Source organism: Aphis gossypii, chromosome 3 (genome assembly GCF_020184175.1).
Source record: "Aphis gossypii isolate Hap1 chromosome 3, ASM2018417v2, whole genome shotgun sequence".
Classification (NCBI taxonomy): Eukaryota; Metazoa; Arthropoda; class Insecta; order Hemiptera; family Aphididae; genus Aphis; species Aphis gossypii.
In genome coordinates this window covers 30678046-30694110 of record NC_065532.1, presented here as the reverse complement: position 1 = coordinate 30694110, position 16065 = coordinate 30678046, and the positions used below count along the sequence as shown (strand labels likewise).

The window sequence follows — 16065 nt, the reverse complement described above, 5'->3', positions numbered from 1 at the left end:
TTAAATTTTCAATCTTAGTTACTTATACAAACATTTTTATGAATTATACCAATAAAATAATTTTCAAATATTCATGATTTTGACGAATTTGTGTCAATATTTGAACTTCAAATGCTAATAAAAAAAATTATATCTATGTATTTTTATAATTTTTTTATCTCCATAAAAATATAACTTATGAAGAACTTCGTATTAATTATTCAAGTATTTTGACTCCACCAAAAAAATTTAATCGACACTTCAAAAAAAAATTCTTAGAAAAATTGAAAATTTCAGCTGTCTATAAATAGCTCAAAAAAAGTCAAAATATTATGAAAATAAATTCATGTAAAGAAAATGCAGTATAAATAACTGGTGAAATTTTCAAGTATCTACGGTTTATACTTTTTGAAAAACAACAAATATTTAAAACCGTTTGTGGATAAATAACCTAACCTAACCTAACGCTATTTAAAAAAAAATTATAATTCTAACGCACTTAAAATTTTTCCTATAATGATACATCGAGTTTTCTATATAGCTACTTGAAAGAAAACTTATGGAAAACTTAGTGTTTTATTTGCAATCCTTAGTTTTAAACACAAAAAATTTTATAATTTTTCAACTACAAAATTACTTGCAAATTTTCGTGATTTTGACATATTTCGTAAAAATTTGAACTATAAACGCTCTTAAAAAAAAATTGTGAGTAACGATTTTTGATTTTTTTAAACTACAATAAGAAAAACTCATAAGAAAACTTGTAATATATTTTCAAGTTTTTTTGGCCGTTCAAAATTTTTTTTATCGACACTTCAAAAAAAAAATCTCATAAAAATCGAAAATGTCAGTAGTCTATAAATAACTCAAAAAAGTCAAAATTGTTTAAAAATTTAACTGTATATAGATAACACTAACATAAACATTTGGTGAAAATTTCAAGTATTTACAGTGATTAATTTTTGAACACAATCATATAAAAAAGTCGATTTATAGCCGAAAACAGGTTTTGCGTAAATATTCCCGTTTTTCCGTCACTTTTTTTTTGTTCTTCTCGATTTTTTTGAAAACTGTTGAAAAATGTTTACATTTAACCTGTATAATGCACCAAAGATATTTACTTTGCCATCGGAAACCACCCCCGAAGTTGGAAATTGAAACATTATTTCGACTAATTATGCTATATACAAACACAAAAAAAAAACACACTCATCATTGGAAAATTAATACATTCATCACTTTGTTCATAATCTAAAAATAAAAGCGAATATGTGCTTAGGTTGTTGGTAAAATTAAGGTAATGTTTGGTGCAAAGAAATTATCTGTGGAAAAAATGTACTTTAACATAAAAATAATTTTTTTAAAACGAATTTCATACTAAAATAAGGATGAAATATTTATTCGTGAATGGACATATTATTATCTAGCTGAATGAAACAAAAGTAACTAATAGAATTATGTTACAAATTTAGATATTTTTTAAGCAGCAGTGAAGCTTATCACTGTATTGAAAATGTTTACAGACGATTTGGAAAAAAAACTTTATGAGCTAATCATTTAATTCAATAAATATTTTTTTAATGAAATAACAAATAGATCAATAATAAATTATTTGTTTAGTTAAAAAAATATGTTATTAGATAAATTTTAAATAACATACTATAACATAATGTACATATATGTAATTCCGTGATAAAAGTTATTAATCACAACTTAGTCAGAAGTCATTAATATTGTTTAATGTAGTTTAGATTTTAAAAATGTTAATGTATATAATATCTTTATAGCTTTTCTTGAAAAATTATATAAAATGTCATGTTTAATGGGGACATCAAAAATGATTGCCCCAGGACGCCAATTCTAGTTATCACAGTATAACAGTTTCAGACGTGGGTTCGGCATTTTGGGACTAATATATGCATTAAAATATGTTCAGTTCGACATTGCTCGTCGTGTTATACTTTTAAAACGAATTCGTTTCATTCGAGACGGCGTGTTTTATTCGTCGGCCAAAAGAGCTAAAATATGTCTGTTTCGTATATGGATTTTCAGATTCCCGGTTTTTTTTTTCTCTAGTCTAAAACTAAAGAATATATACGTGACTGTTTCGACACTCAGTCGAGATTTTTGTCGTTTAACAGTTCGTAATACGCTATAGTGAGGTGTCGCTACAGTGAGCTACTCGCGCACGGCTGTGGACGGCCGACGGCGCGACCCTGTGACGACAATAATATAATACCAACTCGCGCGTCCAGTGGCGTCACCCCCACCGACGAATGATGTGCCGCCGCCCGAGCCGCAGCCACCCTACAACCGACCGACGCCGCTCGCACCTTTTAGCGCGTTTATACCGATTTCCGACACGGTGAGTTGACAATCACACGTGCCACGCACTCGCTCCAATACTGGAAGTAAGTAACAGATTTTAGGACGATTTTAATTTTCTCTCGTTCTATTTATCTTTACACATATATTTATATATATTTGTATTTAGTTTGAATCGCTCTATACTCATCACACCTACGTCATTTGAACGCTGCCTGTTTTCATTATTCTGTTGAGTCACTACGCACGTTCTGGGTTCGGATCCATACCTGTTGAGCAGATACCATCGTCGTCCATACTGTAGGTAATATTATTATTGTATGTACTACCTCTCCCCTACTACCCGTTATACACGAATGTTTTTTTTCTACCCGAAATTATTATCGTCGCCATTAATTATTATTGTTTTTGGTGTTGTTTGTACATTAAATATATTATACGATGTACGTCGATTACGGTTAAGTGGCTAAACCACCGACTATTAGTTTAAGGATAATATATACCGTTTAAAACTGTTAACATTATTTTTTTTTATGGTTATTTAGTGGCGCACAGCTATACTTACTTTTTAACGACACAATGTTGTCTGTATTTTTAATAATTTTCGCTTGATTACCTCAATGTATAATTAATATATTTTTACTCTGGAACGTTAATATTATAATTTTTTTTAATGGGTTTCATTTTGTAGATTGTCTATCCCTAGTATTAAGATTAACATATTATATTTCAGGAATCAATGTTTGCCAATTACTAGATACATTATGAATTTTAGTCAGGCTATAGAGATTTGATGTTAGTTAACGAACTAAGCTACAATGATTATTGATATTAATGAAAAGTTATTAATTACACGTATTTGATTATTAATTCAATAGTTTTATAATATGAGTAAAAACGTTTTTTCAATCATAAAGCCAATCTGAGGATACAAAATATATAATTGTCTATATAATAAAATTAATTTTATAAACAATCATATTTCAATGAAACGACATACTGATTAAATTGGTCGTTATAATTTTACAGCACTCTTTTTAAACATTTGTCTATCATGCTGGTTATGATTACTACTGGTTACTTTTATTATTCGATTACGACGATAATATTATTTGATGTATGTATATCTGAAGTTATAGCTATAGATTAAACAATTAATAAATATGCGCACAATATTAAGATATTGAAATTTTTTATTATTAAATCGATGTTTAATATCCACGCATTAGCGTTTTTGAAAGGTTATCAAAAAACTACAAATGGGGATTTAATTTTTTTTTAATTATAAGAACAAATTTAAATCAATTATATCCATTTATTCATCACTAATTACACAGTGGTCCGCAACCTCCAGTGGGTCCGTGATACAAGAAAGTTGGTAAAGAGAGTCTATAATTACTAAAAGTGTTTTATCATTTTATCAATGATCCATGTTCTACAAACATTTATAAAAACCACTGTATTAGTTAATTTAAAACTTAGTTAATATTCGAAATTTATTTATGTAGTTTCAAATATATTATATGTAGGTATGTATAATATTATGTATACATAATTGAGTATTTGCATTTAATGACTCTCGATTAAAGAGAAGACAAACTATTGATTGAATATAAAATAATGACAACCCAAATATTTGTAGACGTATAAAATTAAGTTGATGTAAAATTATTAAAAAGTAATTTAGTAGTAAATCCATTAAAATCGAATTAAATTTTTACTATGTAGATTGAATTCTCCTCTAATTCTTAGTATTATACTATGCGCAAACTTAAATCCTTACTTTTTGAGTACCTAGGCCTATAAAAGATAATTATTTTTTTTAAATATAGTTTGGCGTATAGAGAATGTAAAATATCATGTTTTATAACAGATTAGTGCTGAATTCGATAAAAATGTATTCGAACACTGTAAAATTATGTTCAACTAAGAATATTTTCATTTAAAATAGTTGTCCTTTGTAAAATGTCAGAATTTATTATTTATAACAACGGGATTTTTAAAAAATAAACATTACGTGTTTTAGTCTTCTATAGCTGATTAACTGATTTTAATTTATTGTTCAAAAGCTTTAATAAGATATTATAGGCTGTTAGCCCTACAATACATTTTATATTTTTTTTTGTTACATTCACGTTTTCTTATTTATTCTTGTATATAAAAATAATAATAATAATAATAAAAGTAACTGATCTTTATTTTAGACTTTCCGCGCGCATTTTATTGTCCACCCAGTTTTCTATTATTGTTATAAAATGTTTTAGGATTAGTTAAAGAAATTACGTCAGACTAGTAGTGATAAAGTCCTATAGATACAGGTCAAAATACTTTGGCCGATTTTATTTCTGTGCACACTAAATTAAATCGTTACCACCTTTAATGGCATAGTGAAATCACAAAAAACAAGGTCGAGGTATACCTAACATGACCTAACATGAATGGTGGGTGTAGAATAAGATTATATTGGATACAATATAGTTCAATAAATAATTCTATAGCATTTTTAATATTTGTATATTATATTAAAACTATAATCCGAAATTTATATTCTCCAAACAATTTTTGAGATAAGTTATTATTTGTTTTTTTTTTATCAGTGATTTCTAGTGTATCAAAGGTTAGTTTAAATGATGAAAGGTCATTTTTTTGTAAATATACATTTTATAATCGTCTTCAAATAGCTAGTCAAACAATTCAATTCTACCATATACCTAACTCACTTCCAATTATTTTAACTGTTCATAATATATTAGTTTATCATAATATTAAAATAAGAAATATTAGACATTCATAGATACGATCAACACTATATATGTTTTTAATTATAATAAAATATAATTTTACTTTTTAAAAATCATTGGTTTGTTATAAATTTTTTTATTATTTTTTAATTTAGCATAAGTATTTGTTTTATTGATCCGTCATTTATAAGCAATTTATAAGTGTGTTTACTATATCTTTTTCAACACGTTGGTTAGGTTTGAAAATATAATGGGTAAGAATAACTTTAGTTAAATGAAATACAAATATTTATCAAATAAAAAAATTGAATAAAAGTTTCACGGATATCTCTTATATTTTCACATAAAGAGTGATTCACTAAACATGTTAATTTTTTTCCTAATTATAGCTATTTGGAATATGAAGGCTATGATGATTTGGCATTAAAAATAATTACTTATACTAATACACGCTTATCAAAATATTGTAATTTTTAAAAATTATGCAAGTATAATATATACTAGACAATCTAGTTTAGGTCGCCATAGAATACGTCTTGAAAGCTTGAATGATAAAAAAAATATATAAGATTTTGAATTGAGGGATAAAATAGGATGAGCATGATTGGTGAATCACATTGTATACTGTATAGTATATATTTATGTTAAATTTATTATTAATTAAAATAGAAAATTATACAACACAATTCACAATTTTTATGACAAATTTTAAATATACCAATTACAAGTGCCAGTATTCATAATAAGTACAGGATACGTTTTTTGAAAAAAAGAGGGCTAAATTTATATTTAGAAGGATTTATTCTTTCAAAATCCTCATAGCTATACTTATGGTTACGTATAACGTTATAAAATATGTTCAAACACAGTGTTCTCTTGATTATCCGCTTTTCAAATTATCTATAGCCTTCCACGCAATCATCTATATATTTTATATGTATACAAAAATTATAAAAATAACTATAAAATTTAAAATATTTTCGTAATACTATATAAATGTTTTAATAAAATAAAACATGCTCTAATTTATTTTTCCTTAGATACTTTTTAAAATTACAGTACTTATTAAATTTTTTAATAATACCTACATATAATATGTAATTATAACATATTCGTTTAAATTTAAATTTTGTGGATTATCCGCGAAATTCGCTTATCCGTGGATGCCAAGCCACCCTATTCCGCGGATAATCGAGATTACACTGTATTTCTATATATTTCTATTACCTATTTATAACAGTATAATAATGTTTAAAATGCACATTGTGGTAAAATTAATTTTTAATAATAATTACGATAAAAATTATCATAATCTAACCTAAACGTGGCTGTAATTTAGAGTGTTCCGTATTTAAAGAATTTTCTATAGATAAACAATAAAAATAGTGGAAACATTTTCATTCCCTAAAAGATTTCAGCTAGTTAGAGGTGTCGCTATATATTAAAGTTGTTATTTATAAAAATTGATGAATTATTTTAGTAGAGTACCTATTTAAAAAGAATAGTGATAAGCTAGTTGTTCAGATTTTATTTTATTTATTTATTTATTTATTTATTAGTCTTTATAATTACATCTCGGTATCAAGGGCCAAAATTGTATTTTTTTTTTTTTTTAATTGAATTTTTTATTTAACTGAAAAAAAAACTGAAAGTAATTTACCATACAGCGCGCACTATGATAGAAATCAATATTTGATTGTTCAACAATTAAATGAAAATAAACTCTACTATAACATAATATTATTAAAATAAAAAGAAGTGCTCGAAATTTAAAGATTGAATAGGTGCCGTCAATATTAAATGAATTGACTTGAACCTTCTTAAAGTGAGTACCTACTTCAGAAATTAATTTGTACGCCATTTTCTTTATACTCTTTAACTTTATAATAAAGTGTTTAATCGATCAAAATGAAAGATCAGTCAAAATATGTCATGGAATTATTTATACCTATATGAACATGAACAATATTTTTATTAGTATAATAGCTTAATACAAACCATCTATTTTTTTAAAATAAATATATTATGGTATCTTGTTATTTCCAAATGAAAAACATTGTTTAATTTGACTTTATATTATTTCATCTAATAAGTACCGCAATAGATAAATAGCATTATTTAAATTAATGATTAAATAATTTTTTTGGCATTTTATAAAATTAAATTGTTAACATTTACTTACACAGTTACATTGAACGCTAACGTTATTACATGCTAAATAGATAAAAGTGTATTTAGTTAAACTCTATAAGTTAACCATTGAGTTTAACTATAGAACGTTTTAACGTATTAAATATAAGTAGGTAACATAACATTTTTTAGGCGTAAAATTATAGTCAATATTAAATAAATCAAGAAAAAGTATTAATTAGAATAAATAAAATAAAAAAATTTAAATGTGATCAAATAATATTTTGTAAATAAATTTTAAGCCTATAATCATACTCACCTATATTTCACTAAATAGATATATTTTTTTTTTATCAAAATAGTTTTAAGATTATTAACCGTTTTGAAATACATTTCTTTTACTTATTGGTTATACATTTATTAAAGATCTAAACATTTATCTTAATACTTTATTTTATATTAATTCACAACTCACGAGTATCATAAAATACGAAGAACAGTGATTGTAATAAAAAACAGTTCAATTAAGAGCATATACATTTTATCTAAAATATATTACATTTATGAAAAGAAGTCATTATGTTATCTGAAAACAAATTAAAGTTAACCACAAAGTCAATAATCATTATAATATATTTTAGTATACGATGAGACAATATAAATATATGAATTTATTTTTTGTTGTTTTTTACTGGGATTTGTAAAAATAATATAATAATTAAAATAAACCTTTTAAATAAGCATACCTAGAATTAGTTGTCATAATAGTTTACTATAAAAACAAAATAATGGCAATTTTCGATTATTTCAATCAAATTAAAAAATATGGCATTATTATTTTGCAGCTATTTTTTAACTGTAATTTCAGAATTTGAAATATTATTATTGTCCATTTCCTGTGATTCTCAATAAATTGAGTATAAAAAACTAAACATCAGTAGGTACGTTTTTTTTATTCTAAAATAATATCAAACATAAGAATATAAAATAAATTAATTGAAAACAACAACAGCTATTGTTTCTAATTTTTTTTTTAATTTAATTAAATCTTAAATTTTATTTATATTAAAAGTAAACTTATTTTTAACTTTTAAAATGAAGTCTAAAAGACCTTTTATGTATAGATAATCCATGCTTTATAATAATACTAATGTTTTATTTTTACATTCATTATTATGATCAACCATTTTTAACAGCATTGTATAGTTTTGTTGAAGTGTAACAAGCGGTGAAGTGCGGTCAGAACAAGCGAAAAAATCGCAACATTCCCTCTCAAAAAGGAAAAAAAATTTTTTTTTCATTATACTAAAAATATTAATGACAAAATAATACAAGTTTTTTTTATGTTAGATGTAATAGGTATACTTGTCAGTTATTATATTTCATAATCTATGTTATAATTTTATAGTTATTGATAGGAAAATTAGTAAATTAAGGTCATATAGGTATTCATCATATTGACAGAAGCGCTTCGGATTTCAATTACCTGCAGCTTGTATCTAGTATAGTATGTGGCCGGGCGTGATAGGGCGGGGTGACCACGATATTACGCAGCAGTTGGATATGCTACATCGAGCGCTTTTCAATAATTTTTCTGATACCAAACTTTCGATAATTGGGTTTTTTTTAAGTTAATCACAATATAATAATCCTGATATTGTTTTATAATATTTTATTAATAAAAACAAAAAAAGTTTAGATTTGTATGTTAAAGTTATCAATGTGTTTATTAAAAAAAGATTGACAAATGTATTTTATTTATAAATAAGTAAATAAATACTAGACATTAAAAATTTTTTTTATTTACCTAAATAATTAATAATTTACTTTTATAAGTAACATATTTTTTTTTTTTTTTTTTTGGCGCTTACCCAATTTCTAATACTACCGAATGATACCGGTAACAAGGCCTTCTAGTGTTTAAACTTTAAAATTGCTATAAAATACAAAACGTTAGTATTCAGTACTAAAAAAAATCCTGGGTAATCGAGGGAAGAACCTACTGTATATAATAGTTTCTAGTGTATCTCGTCATTGATGAGATAAATTTGAATTCAATGATAAATTATTAGTCATTGTATACTGCATAGGTACGAAAAACAATTGTGAACGGAGGGGTATGTGTCAACCTTTTTTTCGTTTTTTATCTGTAAACTAATGTTATTTTTATTTAAAAAGCTTGAGATGTGATTCCTTAGTGCACATTTATAAGTTAAACACGTCATCATGGTTTTTCATTAGTTATATTATTATAATAATATCCTTAGATATATTTATATACCTACTTAAAACCACATTCGATAAGAATTTTTTTTCAAATGCAATGATTTATCATTTAATTTAATAACTTAACTCGTCTATTATAATTTCTTATTCAATGATAAGGTACACTGACACGAAGATATCTTCTAAACAGCAAAGTGATTTATTTTACAATTTTTATCATTGATTTTAACATTTCTATAAATTAAATGTCTTCAATTTTTCATACCTACTATTTATTTTTACGTTCACGCAATATACAAAATGAATATTATTATATTATTATTCATTTGCGTCGTTTAATTAACATGCTAAATGAATGAAGTTTGATACGTCAAACAATTTAATATTTTGGAAATATATGATATTAAAGTAAAACCACTCCCATACCTATGAAAGTAAACAAGTTAAAAATGTAATATTATTAACTTACAGGCTTAACATAGTGGAACGGTATTTTACTTGTAATCTAGATAATTAAACTATAGAACTAATTAATTTTAGATTATAAAACTTTTTAGAAAAGTTTATTTTAAAGTGTAATATTATAGGTATACTGGTATAGTATACAATATATAACTTATATATATACGGTTGCATACAAAAACCGCACACTCTTGATTTCAACCCGAAAAATGTCGATAGACAAAATTCGCACTATCTATCAGTCAATGTATAACAAAATACTCCAAACTTGAAGTGGTTTAAACTTTAAACCACGCACTTTTTTAGTGCTAAGTAACGGATACGATAAGATAAAATTCTAAATTATACCTACTGCAATAATCATGCTATCAGTGCTATCACGTTTTAAACTAACAAAAGAATTAATTTTGATAAAAATAAAAAATTTTAATATTTCGTTAATAATACACAATATATATTATTACTATTGTAAATAATATAAATGCTTCCAAAAAGGATATAAATATTTTATAATCTTAATTTGTTTATTTATTCCTTAATTAAAAATGTTTAAAATGCAATGCATTTATATTTCAATCAACAAAATACGCAATCTTAGAATTCCTGTAGCTAAACATCTGTACAACCCATTATAGATTGAAGAATGTTATTATTTCACTCTGAACCCTTGTTCAATAAAATATAATAATTATATATTTTTTATTACTCATATATGTGTAATAACAATATATTGGTCATATTAACATTGATAATTTAATAAACTTGCTTGCGTTTATGGGTTCGAAACGAATAAAAGTAAGATAAATGGGAAATAAATTATTGTCCATTATAATAATATGCACATGATGCTAAAAAGTCGCAATTTTAAATTATAATATCCCCAAATATTTATATAATACATTGCAAATGACCTATTTATATATTAAATCTACGTTCTTTTGTAATTTGATTTTTAATATTAAAAATTATTTTCCCTGCGTTTTTTTTTATATTTCTATTTTTCACAGATTTTTGAAACAAAATATTTTTTTTCAGATCAATTTTACTCAAAAATATCATACTTACATACAATAATTTATTATTTAAAAATGATTGAAATTTCAATGAACGAATAATAAAGGAGAGTGTAAAATACTGGGAGGCGATGTAATGTAGAAATATTACGTTTATCCATCCTTGAATTAATTTAAATAACCAATAAGTTTTACTATTTGATACAAAAAAAATTGAGATTTACTGAAAACATTTTTATATAAGTAAGAAATAAAAAAATAATATTGGTAACTAAAAAATACAAAATATAAAACAAATATACATAATAATATGTATCAACATATTATCCATTTTTTAATTTATTTATAATGTGTTAATATTACTTCTTTCATGTCTACTTTTTTTCCAAAATCACAGAATTATGTATTAAGTTAGTCAATATTACACATTAAATAGATATCCCCGCAGAATTGATTCTGAATTATTATTCGTATTATACTTACAAAATTAAGCAAAACGGAGAAGTCTCATAATGTTGATATATTATGTTTTTTTGTTTCAATTAAATTCTTCAGTTCTTCGAGTGATTAGTTCAATAATAATTATATGATAATAATATATTTAACATTTAAATTATAGGTACTTATACACATTTATGGCAGTTATATATCAACAAAGAATATATTTAACATAACACTACGTCCTAATAACTCAGAAAGGTATATAATCAAATTATTGCTATGATATTAGTTAGTTATTACTTACGTTAACGAAATAACAAATAATTATGATTGAAAAATAAATTTCTTTGCATCGCGTGTTTATATTCCCCCCCCCCCCCCCGATATTATGATAATATCTCAGATGTTAGATACGCGTATAAAGAAGTTTTAGCAGCTAAAGAACTGTGACTTGCGTTAAAATATATTAAACTAAGCAAACATAATAATAGAATGTACTTATATTATATACATTTCATAGGAAAACATTATAATATGGTAAGAAAAAATAATTGATTTTAAATTGAGCTTATTTTGATAAATTATAATATATTGTTAAATAAGTATACTTAAGTATAAAATTTGTTTAGTATGTACAACATTACGAGTTAGTAGGTATTTGAAACATTGTACCTACTATACTACACATGAAGAAATTATGTTATTGTCATATATTAGATTATCATCTTCATAAAAATTCAGCTAGGCTTTAAGCAAGGGCATAACCGCAAAACTATAGTAGGTAATACAAATTAATATGATTTATGTTCATAATAGGTACTAGGTACAAGTCATTCATCAATTACTATATTACTTATGTATGAAATTCTCCAACCTTTTGTTTAATCTATAACATATTAATTATTATTTATATTTTATATAATATGTTAGCATAAGCATCATAATATAAAACTAATATGATCATGATTCGTTTTAGTGCAAGATTTTATATGATAAACTTAAAGTTTAAAAACAATTTTATTCAAAGTTAAATTTAAACTTTTTCAAGAGGCCAATATTTTAACAGAATTATTTTCTTTTAAATCCTTTGATCATATAAAATAATTTAATATTTTAAATTTTAATTATTCTAAAACTTCTGGAAGGAAAATTGGTGTTTCCGATTATGCCAAAATATTAAAAATTAAGTTTCCGTTGCATAACAATCAAAATTTTATACTTAAACATAAACATAAGACTCTTTGTTTTGAATAAATAAACCAAAAAAGTAATTAATGCAATAATCTACGTATCACAACGAATTTCTAGATATTATATTATTCACCATTAATAGTTTTTGACTGTTTTAAGTAATTAATAAATCATACTACATAAAAAGGTCAAACTCAAAACTCCTACACAGATAACTCTTTACCTGCAAATAAAAGATGATGTAATCTCCTGCATGGATCTTTATACCTGAAAAAAATCGGGTAATATCCTACCCTGATTTAATATTTTTACTAGCGTACGTGATTTTGAAATTTAAAAGCTAAAAAATCTAAAAATAATCATAATTGAAAAATAATAAATATTATCGAATATTTTTATAAATAAAATAGAAAACACTTGCATAGAACGTGTCTATGTGCTGTGAATTATAATAAATGATTTTCGATTGTACGTGGAACTTAAACTATCTCTTACTTTTTGGCGAAATGGAAGAGAACTTATCGCGTCCACATCGGAACTTGCAGTACAAAATGATTTAGTTTTTAATGTTAGATCATTGATAGTATAGTATTGAATATTGTTAAATTTTTTTAACAAATTGTTAAACAATTGTTAATTGTTAAATATCGATAAAAGATGAAAATTTCATCTATATTATCATCAATTCTTGAATGAATTGGCGTTTATTTCCGATAACAGTTGATTTTTTTTTGTTAAAATTATCTTGTTATTATTTATTATTTTGTAGGAGTTTATCATTCTACCATAAAAACGCGCGATCACCCTATATTAGTTTCATCAATAATTTAAAGTTTTTATTTATATATTATTTTATGATATTATAATAACTATTTATGTATTCCTGGCAGAAATCTATAATAAAAATATAGAATTACCTGTGTATAAAATAAATGTGTAATAGTAAATTATGAATATGTATACATTTTATGCATTTTATACTGTACGCCATATTGACTATTATTGTTACTGTCTCAACGATAATACAAACTGTCCACGGTTTATATTTTCTCTATATGCTAGAACAAAGTGCCCTAAAATAGAAACCGCCAGCCAATGACGATTGAAGTATTTTCAATTTATTATATTCACTTTAAAAAATATATTTAATTATTAGAATATTGACAAAAGTATTTTTACCATAAAAATATTTATAACATTTATTCTTTATCGTAAAATTTATATAGTTTTGCATAGGTTACACAAGTATATCAAAAGCAATTATTTTCATCTTACAAAAATATAATTTATGTTACTTTATTATTTATAGTAAACAAATTCCCACAACTCAATTTATTGTTTCATAAAATGTGAAAAAGCATGTATGCATATTTCAAAGAACTATAAAAAGACGTACTATAATATATAAATATTAAATACAAATTATAGGAGACTTAATGGAAGTTTTTTTTGTTTGTAGCATTACCACGACAAGTATATATCATAATAAGAACTTTATTATTACTGTGGTAAATTATAATCTCATCATGTTTGTCTAATTTTAACAGCGTGTGATTGGTTCAGAATTGAAAATGACCGTGTGGACTGAAAATACAATTATTGTAACCGTAAGAGTGGATAATCGCTCACAATTAATTCGACAAATGCAATATCAGAAATACTACGAGCAGTGTAGACTGCGACAAGTGCAACAAGCAAGTTCTTCGGGACAGGTAGCCATACCGGTACCCCCCCAAAACATTAACCACCAGCGACTGCGGCATGCCACAGTTCCAAGCCGCCGGATACCGGCCGAGCCACAGGGAGCTCGTCGTCACTAGTCAGTTGTCAAAAACTACTCGTTTATGATTCATTAATATAATATTATTATTTACAGTACTTGATTGATTCAGAGATTTTAATTCATTGTTATCAATATTTTTTAAGTAAATGCATTTTTATTTATATATATATATATGTATATGAATATATATATATTTTTTTTATTATAATTATTAATTATTGTTTTTTTTATTTTTTTCTTTACCATACATATATAATTCTTTTTATTAATATTCATAATAATTCAATTCTATATTTATAAGTTGCTCAAAAAAAAAACTTTGTGTTTACAATTCTAAAATAAAGCCTTTATCTTAATCTATAACAAAAAAAAATATAATAATTATATTATTTACAACTAAAAACTATTTGTACCTGTTGTGTGTTTAAGCAAATATACTTTTTCTCTACTCAAATTTCAGATTGTTATTAATATAATATGGAATATTAACCAGCACATTGAACGTTGAATGAAAAATTATCAATAAAAAAAGATACGTGAAGTTATTATATGAATGTACTGTGTTGCTTATCAATAGTTTCCTTTACCTATAATTTATAAGTCATAATAGATACCGACGTGGGGTGGTTTGGAACACTGATCACGCAAGAACAGATGGGGTGTGTTCCGGAATATTGGCAATAAGAAGGTTTTGACCAGCTTTATTATTTGAACACACGTTATTCAATAATTGGACTAGCTGTCACCAAAAATATCTCTATAATATTAAATTAGTACCAATCTAAGTAATTGGCTACACCTATATCCTGCACCTGAATATAATGGTTTTAACTCCAGACCATCATACTTTTCACACCAAGCGTGGATCTAAAAGTTCGGGGAGGGAGAAATTATTTTCAGAAACAATATAGTTATGATTTAAAATTAATTTTTTAGCAAAAAGGTCTATATCGGAACTTGCAGACAACTGCATTACATAAATAACATTTTAAATCAATATCATTAATTTTATTTATATTTAAAATTTTTGTATTTTAAAATGCATGATGCACATTTATATTAATTTAAAATCTAAAAACAATAATTCAATCCACTAAAAATAATATTAAAAATATTCTTTAATTATTACTTATTATATGTACTTATATGTATAATGAGGAGTTCAAATAATTTTTTCTTAGAATGTTTTATTGACATGTGCACGTGATTGCGTATATTATTTCTTGTACGTTTGCCACACATTTATTTTACACTCACACAAATAACAAATGATTATTTACAAGTACAGTAGAACCCCTCTGATCCGTCACCTTACGGACTGGGGGTGTGGTCGGAACGCAAAAAATGTTGGATTATTAGAATATACAAAAACATCTGAAGAAAAAATGTTATCAAATGTATTTATTAAATTATTTATTATAATATAATAATATGTGTAACACAAAAAAATTAAATAAGAATATTACGTATATACATAAATGTTTGATATAAATGCACATATTTTTGAAGAATTCATATAGATAATACTATGGTCAGATTAACCGGAACGGTGGACTCACCGAGGGTGGACGAGAGGGGTACTAAGACAATGACCGACGGTCAAATGTAATTGAATCTACCTGTTTAATTTCTCTTAGAATTTATTAATTAAACGTTGTTAAAACATTTTTTAAATAAAAATTATGTTTTGAAGGGAGGACAGTTGAAAAATCAATTACCCCACTACATTTTGGAATTCTATATAATTATTAATCAATATTGTTTAGATTTCAAT

General features: G+C 24.8%; 1 long non-coding RNA gene across 2 annotated transcripts; it reads left to right on the top strand.

Annotated features, from left to right (window-relative positions):
- Positions 1-2110: 2110 nt before the first annotated feature.
- On the top strand, positions 2111-14437 carry LOC114122367 (uncharacterized). Of its 2 annotated transcripts, none has more exons than XR_003592275.2 (3): positions 2111-2390; positions 2474-2604; positions 14056-14437. It is a non-coding gene; the product is annotated as an uncharacterized LOC114122367 (long non-coding RNA). The 2 variants fall into 2 exon arrangements; XR_007605072.1 differs by having other exon boundaries at positions 2112-2390; positions 2474-2608.
- The last annotated feature ends 1628 nt before the right edge of the window (positions 14438-16065 follow it).